At 39.8% G+C, this 8,163-nt stretch overlaps 1 pseudogene; it reads left to right on the plus strand.

Moving 5' to 3' along the window:
- The first annotated feature begins 5,859 nt into the window (after positions 1-5,859).
- LOC110293820 lies at positions 5,860-6,600 on the plus strand (annotated as a pseudogene).
- The last annotated feature ends 1,563 nt before the right edge of the window (positions 6,601-8,163 follow it).

The following is an 8,163-nucleotide window of genomic DNA, read 5'->3' on the forward strand; positions in this document are numbered from 1 at the left end:
TGGCGTTCCCCTGTACTGAAGCATCTAAAGTTTGCAAGACCAAGGGGCCTCGCTTCCCAATGATGGCCGACAGGCCATCTTCTGCTACATATGCAGCTAGAGAGACATGAGCTCCAGGGGGTACTGGTTAGTTCATATTGTTGTTCCACCTATAGGGTTGCAGATCCCTTTAGCTCCTTGGGTGCTTTCTCTAGCTCCTCCATTGGGGGCCTGTGATCCATCCAATAGCTGACTACGAGCATCCACTTCTGTGTTTGCTAGGCCCCGGCATAGCCTCACAAGACACAACTATATCTGGGTCCTTTCAGCAAAATCTTGCTAGTGTATGCATGAGTATTAAGTAGTAAGCGGCCTCTTTTTAGAAATTCTTGGGTCTTTAGGAGCTTCCCTTCAAGACAGAATGTATTGCTTAGACAAAATTACTATCTAACAGGGGATGGGAGAAGTTAGAAGAGGAAGAGAAAGGAAAGTGAATGGGGGCAGGGCACTGAGTTCTATGGTGATCTGCTCAAGTGCTACAGATTATACCCATTTCCAAAATTAAGAAAAAGATGAATTTCTGTTTTGAACCAAATTGTATGAGGTTTGTTGCTGTGGTTCTTGCCTTTATGTAATGTTTTGCTCGCCCAAAAGATTGTAGTCTTCAGTCTTTTCCCTTAGACTACAATGCAAAGCTAAGTAGAAGAGAATTTATGGAGAGGATTCCCTGGGTCTAGTCTCTCTGTGAGGAAGACCCAGGAGGGCTTCCCACTCTCTGGGAAGAAAAGATGCCAACACAGATAGAGACAGCCAAGGCAAACCTTCATCACCAGCCGAGCAGTCTCTGTTGAACCAACACTTAAAACTGATTGGTGGTTATGAGTCGAGGTGTGGCTACAACATTGCTCTCTATGGATCAGAAATCTATTTATGTCGCTTTCAGAGTAAAGAGGTTCTAAATGGCACTTTATGTTCCAGAAGAGACCAACACATTGATGACTTGATAAGGGGCATTTTTATCTTGAGGGATTTGTGTAAACAAATAAATGTTTACATTATCTTTCTTTCCTAAAGGACTTATTAGTTATCTCCTTATGCTCTTTTACTATTAACTATATTTGTCATAATATTAGTGTTGAATATTTTTGAGTAAATGAAAAGTCTACTTGATCTCATGTGGTTTTTCCAGTCACTTAGGCAACTGATATTTCAATCAACTTTAAACTTACTATATTCTATGTTCTGTTCCAGAAAGAACATGTATTAGCATTACCAGTGCATTTCTACTGTAGGTATGGATCTCTAACACTGAAACTAAACTGGTATACTCAGCTCTTAAAGGTTCAGTTTTCCTCACAGTTTTACAAGTTTCAGTCTGTCATTACTTGCCCCGTTGCTTTTTTCCCAATAGCAACAGAATTTTATGGTGGAATCAAGCAATAGACCATGACAATTTACTCCATGACCAGGATGCAAAATGAGAGAAAAGGACTAGGGTCCCAAAACCTCCTTTAAAGGTACACTTCCACTGACCTAGAAAACTCCCAGGAGGCACTGCTTCTAAACTTTCTACCACCCCACATTAGCTCTTATCCAAGGACCACACTTTTAAAACATGAGATATTTAAGATAAAACTACAGAGCTGGGCAGTGATAGTGCACACCTTTAATCCCAACACCTGGGAGGCAGAGGCAGGTGCATCTCTGAGAGTTCGAGACCAGCCTCATCTACAGAGTGAGTTCAAGGACAGCCAGGGCTACACAAAGAAACCCTGCCTCGAAAACAAAGCAAAATAATAACAACAACAACAACAAAATATATATATATTGTTGGATTATTATATATTTATTAGCAGTCAGATTATTATATATTTAAAGTACAAAATAGTATTGAAAATGTAGAAAAACTAAAAATTCTAATTAATAAAAATAGCACAATCTGCCATTTTTCTAAACTTTATTTTTAATATATATATATATTCATATATATATATACACACACACGCACACACTAACTTGGGGCTATAGATTCAAACTAAAATATTTAATGTGCAATTATCTAGCTATTAAATTAGCAAGAAATAAATAAAAGTTTAAATAAAATATTGCTAAAGATATAGGAAATTTAAAAGAGTGATGGTTCATCAAAGTGCTAAGTCTCTGAAGAGCAATCTGGCATGGATAGGACAATAGTTATAAGAATAAGGTAAGAAATTATGTCTCTTACTTATTTTGCAATAATCACCAGCATCTACCCAGAAGATAACATCATTTCTGATGTTAGGCAGAATTAGGCATTGAATAAATGTTTCCTAAAGTAATGCTTGGATGTTTCCTTTGAATAAATGTTTCCTTCAAGTAATGTTTCACAACAATGCCTTAGTTTCAGTTTTGTGAAGAGTATAGACAAAAATGTAGAAGAAAATTAAGGCTTTCTAGAACTTGAATAATAATAGAAATTTGGGAAGCTTCAGGGGCCCACGAACAGATAGGTTGGGTACGTGTGGTGCTTTGAATGCGAATGATCACTGTGAACTCATATAATTGAGGGCTTGGTGCTCAGTTGGTGGAATTGTTTGGGATGGATTAGAAGGTGTTGCCAGTTAGAGGAGGTGTGTCACTGTGGATTAGCTTTGAGGTTTCAAAGCCCATGCCAGGCCCTTTCTCACTGTCTGCTTCCAAACTCTGGATAGGATGTAAACTTCCAGCTACTGCTCCAGTGCCATGCCTGCATGCTACCATACTCTCCGCAACGATGGTCTTGGACGAATCTTGTGAAACTGTAAACAAGCTTTCATTTACACGGTTTTTAATAAGTTACTGTGACCATGGTATCTCTTCACAACAGTAGAACATTAACTAATACACCAATAGGTGACTTTAATTAAATATTACATATACATGGTATATACACCATCTTAAGAAACTCATATGCAGAAGGTAGCTGTAGTTCTCTTTGTGGGAACAATAGAGGGAGTAAAGCGGGGACTTGGTGTCCTTTCTTTTATGGACCTGTGGATCTGTAATGATAAGTAATTTCAACTAGTCAAAGAAAAAAAAATGAAACTGAAGATGTCTGACGTTCTATAAAGTCTAGGATAGACTCTGCAGAAGCATTCACATATGAAACAGAAAACTGCTGCTTGTTGAGGATGGGAGGAGGCGGTGCAAGGCTGCACAGCTCCATTCCTGGGCTCATAAAGGCTGCCTTGTCGTGGAACAGACAATCTCATGGATAAAGAAATCTTATAGTCTTGAAAACAAATTTATATCTGATAAAGGAGGGCTGAGCTACTGCAAAGTATGGACCACAGCCATCATTGAAGATTTCTCTTTAAAACAACTCAACTTTACTTCTGTATGAGGCAATATTGGGTGTTCCATGGAAACACACAATGCTGCAGATAATAAGGTTTCATGGTGTCATATGTAAAGGTGATGCTAATGTTTTATAGTCAATTGATATGTTGAAATAAAACAACCTTGCCTGATGCCAGCTTCCAGGTTATTAGTTAATCTGTATACTGACGCTCATCCCTTCCAACATTACCAGGAAAATAATGGTGAGGATGATTCCATCATGCCTATAATCTCAACTATCAGGTGGTAGAAGCAGGAGGATTGCCACAAGTTTAAGGCCAGTCTGGCCTATACAGCAGCTTCCAGGCTGGTCAGGCCTGTGTTATAAAGGGACAAGGGAGGTAAAAGGAGAAATGTAAGAAAAGAGAGAGTGGGGGGATCGATTTAAATGTCCATATATGACATGACACATGAATATTAGTTATCTGTAATAGCATAAACATTTCCTTACAAAGTTTAGCTGGAAATAACACACTAAATAACATTGTGAAGCTACTTTGAATGTCTAGGTAACAAGGCCAATTAGAACAGATCTTATGAAATTAGTTTATGCCTCACTAAGTGTTAATCTTCACATTGTAGGTCAAGTGTTTCTTATAAACACAGGTAACAGGCATGAGGGACAGGGAATAAACAGTTGCTTATAAAACCAAACTCAAGGTTTTTTGATAGTCTCCATTTCTGCTAGTGTTTAGTTTGCTACCTAGGGAGAGAGATTTATTTCTGTCTTTAGAAGATTTTTTTTAAAAAATATGGAAATTTCAGTTCATTTGATACATGTCTTTTGTTTGTGGAAAATGATGATTGGTAGGTCCAAGATTATCCCAGGTCTTTTGGTGTATCGGGATGCAGGAAATACTGTAAAGTATTGAGAAATCAGGACTTAACTACCTAGCACTCATCGTATTCTCATCTTATTCGGGAATGGATCTAGCACTAGGAATTGTTTAAAGGGGGTCTAAGGAGCAGAATGATCCGAACACAGTCTGAGAATTGTCCTCTTAAATAATATTTTACCATTGCTGTGCCAAGGATCATGTCACAGAATATGTAACACAGGGAAGAAGAGCTGCCACTAAGATAGGGACCTCCACAACCCACCCCACCTGATAGATCTGGACAGCAAATTGAGTTACATTCCTAAAGTTAAGTCCTTGGCAAAGTAGGTGACCCTGACAGGCAGAACTTCAGTCATAAAGGGATTGTCAGCTGCAAGATGCCAACAGTTCAAGTATGGAGACTCACGGCCTTTGCATTGGGTTGGGTGGGGGTGGGGTCTCTAAAGGAGGCTGGAACCAGTACATCTGTCTCAGGCAAGCACGTCTATTACCATGCTGAAATTCTGGAACAGTCAATGATTCTGTCTTCACAGACCACATAACACCATGGAGAGAGCATTATTCTGAGTATGGGTTGTGTGTGTGTATGCCTTAGCATAGGTTCAAATACATTGTGGGAAATATGACTATATCTAGGCTCTCTTTTTTGTTGGGTTTTTTTTTTTTTGGTTCTGTTTTGTTTGGTTGTTTGTTTTTGAGAAAGGGACCTGTCCTATAGCAAGATTATTCCCAGACTTTCAATCCTCTGGCCTCTGCTTCCCAAATGCTGGAATTGAAGATGTCTGTCCACAATATACTTAATTTCTTTAGTATAATGTTAATAATTAATTAACAGATTAACTTCTTAATCTGCTAACATTAAGAAAAATAGCAGAACACAAAAAAGACTTTTAGAGTTATTAAAGAGACAGTATAATTTTTATATATTGCAATATGAATAATAACCTGTGTATGAAATGACAATACAAGAGCTTCAGAGAAGAAAGTATTTCCACCCATCCTCTCTGCAGTTATTGCAAAGTGAGCAGAGGGACTATGAGGTTGGCTATTAGGCCATGATAAAGTTAGCCCCACCACTCATCAGTTTCTCTGACCTAAGACAGTAATTTTACCTCCATTAGCCTTTGACTCTTTTCCTAGTAAGTTTTAAAGATGTTATTTGAATTCTGTTTCCATGCATCTGTCTGATAGTATATGTGTGCATGTACAGGCCAGAGGCATTAGATTAGATTCTCCAGGAGATGGAGTTATGGGTGTTTGTGAGCCAGCCAAGAAAATGTTGAGAAGCGAATTAGGGTTCTCTGCAAATGCAGCACATGCTCTAAACCACTAAGCCACTTCTCCAGGCCCCCTGGCTAGTTTAGAAGGGGGAGAATATAATGCCACCATATTATAGGTCTGTTTCAAAGGCCAAATAAGATGACAATATATTTTTATAATTACCATGTCTTCAGTTGCATAATATTTCTGTTTTAGTTTCTTGTTACTGTAACTGAATAGCTAAAATCATTGACTTATACAAGAAAGTTTGTGGGCAGTCACTGCTGGACAGTGCTCAGGCCCGAGGACCAGTGGTGCCCAGACTTACCTTTGACCTTTCCCTGCCAGCCTTCTGCCTAGCTTTTGAACCACGCCTCCTCCAAGTTTTTCTGATCCAGTGCATTAGACCTGCACCTAAATCATGTTCCCAGTAAAGGTGAAAGTGGAGAAATCAGAGATGGAGATGGTCAAAGCCTGGAACCAGCTGGATGCCGTTCTTCAGTGTCTGCTGGAGAAGAGTCACATGGACAGGGAACGCCTGAATGAAGAAGCTGGGAAAATCCCCTTGGATACACACAACAAGGATTGTTCCATTGCTGCCACAGGCAAAAGGCCATCTGCTGGCTTCCCCCACCAGCAGAGGAAGAAGAGGAGGGAGATGGACGATGGGCTCGCTGAGGGGGATCCTCAGAGATCCAATACGTATGTGATCAAGCTATTTGATCGGAGTGTGGACTTGGCCCAGTTTAGTCAGAACACACCACTGTACCCCATCTGCTGTGCCTGGATGCACAACAGCCTCACAGTGTGAGAGCGCGAGCGCTCTTCCAGCTCACCACTGCCTCCTCTGCCCGAGGATGGAGAGGGTTCAGAGGTCATCAACAACAAAATCCTTGATGTGTACAAGCTGCCTCCACCCACAGCCCCTGGACCACTTGGAGATACCTGTAGATCCAGAATTCCATCCCCACTGCAGCCTGAGACCCAGGGTACCTCCAATGATGAACCTTCTGAGCCTGAACCTTCTCCTTCCACACTTTTCTATCGCAACATGCAATGTTGGAAACGCATATGCCAGAGGTGGGAGGAGGCATCTCATTGGAACCAGCTTTGTTACTCAGAAAGTATGAAGATCCTACGGGAGATGTATGACAGGCAATGACCTTCCCAGTAACCCCACCCCAATAAACCTGCCCCCAAACCCACAAAAAAAAAGAAAGAAAGAAAGAAAGAAAGAAAGAAAGAAAGAAAGAAAGAAAGAAAGAAAGAAAGAAAGAAAGTAAGTTTGCTTTAATTCATGTCTCTGATGTTTCCAGGCTATAATCACGATTTTTGGCTGTGAATGAGATAGCAAATCATGTAAGGGAACGTTGTAGGTTATCTCTGAGTGACTCACTAGCCAAGAGGAAAATCAACAGTCGTGTGAACTGGAACACAATATCCTTCAGAGGCTTCAGGATCCTCCGGCTAGAGTCTCCTTCCTAAAAGTTCGACAACACTACCCTGGGGCACAGAAGTACATGTCCCAAACCTTGAGGGACATATCCAAAGCCATGGTATTTTCTAAAATGTTTAATAATTTCATTTTTAAAAGCTTGAATACATCTATGCAGAAGAATAATTGCTACTTACTAGCAGCTACACTATCGATTGTTCAATTTTTACTTCAAGTAAAACTTAAGTTATTTGTGTAGTATGAGTGAATATTTTTCATAGGACTGTGTCTCTTGGTGTTCCTAAAATTATTTCAAGCACATCACATTAGTTTGAAATTTTGGAGGTGAAGAAAAGGAATTGTGTAAAAACTTTTTTAAAGATAAGGACTGTTGGCCTGTCTAGTTTATAAGTTTACAAGTATAAATGTATTTACAAAGATTTCCAGCTAATTTTTAAGGAATATTTAATATCAACGATAATTCCATTGAGAAAAAACTTGACATGAAGTTATCTAAATACCAAAGAAACCCAAATACTTTTTTTATATTTTTAATTACATATTTTCCTCAATTACATTTCCAATGCTATCCCAAAAGTTCCCCATACCCTCTCCCCTCACTCCCCTACCCACCCATTCCCACTTTTTGGCCCTGGCATTCCCCTGTACTGGGGCATATAAAGTTTGCGTGTCCAATGGGCCTCTCTTTCCAGTGATGGTCTACTAGGCCATCTTTGGTTACATATGCAGCTAGAGTCAAGAGCTCCGGGACACTGGTAAGTTCATAATGTTGTTGCACCTACAGGGTTGCAGATCTCTTTAGCTCCTTGGACACTTTCACTAGCTCCTCCATTGGGGGCCCTGTGATCCATCCAATAGCTGACGATGAGCATCCACTTATGTGTTTGCTAGGCTCCGCCCTAGTCTCACAAGAGACAGCTATATCAGGGTCCTTTCAGCAAACGCTTGCTAGTGTATGCAGGTGTCATCATTTGGAGGCTAATTATGGGATGGATCCCTGGATATGGCAGTTTCTAGATGGTCCATCCTTTTGTCTCAGCTCCAAACTTTGTCTCTGTAACTCCTTCCATGAGTTTCCAATCCTAAAAAATCCTAAAAAAAATCCTAAAAAAAATCCTTAAAAAAATCCTAAAAAAAATCCTAAAAAGCGAAAAGTGTCCACACTTTGGTCTTCGTTCTTCTTCAGCTTCATGTGTTTTACAAATTGTCTCTTATATCTCAGGTATACTAAGTTTCTGGGCTAATATCCACTTATCAGTGAGTACATAT

The sequence above is a fragment of the Mus caroli genome, chromosome 5 (genome assembly GCF_900094665.2).
Source record: "Mus caroli chromosome 5, CAROLI_EIJ_v1.1, whole genome shotgun sequence".
In the NCBI taxonomy this organism is placed as follows: domain Eukaryota; kingdom Metazoa; phylum Chordata; class Mammalia; order Rodentia; family Muridae; genus Mus; species Mus caroli.